This window comes from Pterocles gutturalis, unplaced genomic scaffold (genome assembly GCF_000699245.1).
Source record: "Pterocles gutturalis isolate BGI_N339 unplaced genomic scaffold, ASM69924v1 scaffold8647, whole genome shotgun sequence".
NCBI classification, from domain to species: domain Eukaryota; kingdom Metazoa; phylum Chordata; class Aves; order Pterocliformes; family Pteroclidae; genus Pterocles; species Pterocles gutturalis.
Window position 1 is genome coordinate 22,628 of NW_010112739.1, and position 981 is coordinate 23,608.

Consider the following 981-nt stretch of genomic DNA (forward strand, 5'->3'; position numbering starts at 1 on the left):
AGGAGCATTATTTTAAGCTAGTAAAACTGCAAGGTAGTACAGCTAACCCAGCAAAGCAGTAAATGCTTCCAATGAGAGCTTCTGCAGGCAGAACAGAGGCATAGCAGGGTAGGATCCAGTTTTCCTTTTCAACTGCCTCAGGCAGTACACAAAACACCCTTGAAACTACCTCTTCAGCATCCCAGTGGATCAGTTAGTGTATTCTGACTATCATCATTGTTACCAACTTTGCCGTATGGAATAGGGAAGAAATTCTCATACCATCTCTTAGCAGTATTAAAAAAAGATACAGTCTCTAAGTCAGGATCTCACCAAAAAAAAAAAGTTCAAAGCCCAGTTCTGCCATATAGACTTCCTACATGATCTTGCAGATTAGTTTCCACTTAAGAACTGGACAACAGCCATCCATTTGTTCTCTAGTACCTTGTCCAACAAAGCTATAAAAAGCCTCTTTGGACCATGCACTTCCTTGCTAGTTTCGTACAGGACATAACCACACTCACAGCCTTTGGGTGTCACTGCAACTACAGTAAGTCCTTACAACAGGTTAGTTAAGTTCCTCCCCCCCCCACCTCATCCCTTGACAGTCTAAACATTTTTTTAAAACAAATTATTCCTAGAATACCAAGGGCAGAAGCTAAGTTGTAAATCATTACTGAATTCAAAGAGACACCTTTAGTTCAAATATTATTTCAAAAGACAAGGCAGAAGCTAAGTTGTAAAAGCATTACTGAATTCAAAGAGACGCCTTTAGTTCAAATATTATTTCAAAAGACATCTTTATTATAAAAGATATAGAAAATTAGAGTTAAACTCGTTTCTTCCACAATGTTAACCACAGCAGTTATAAAAAACAAGGTAAACATGTTTAAGAGCATTTATATACCAAATAAGTGTTTGCTACTTGCCATTGAATATGGCAAAGACATGCTCAATATCAGTGCAGTAAGGTCAGCAAGCATCAGTCTGCCAAAGGCCAGG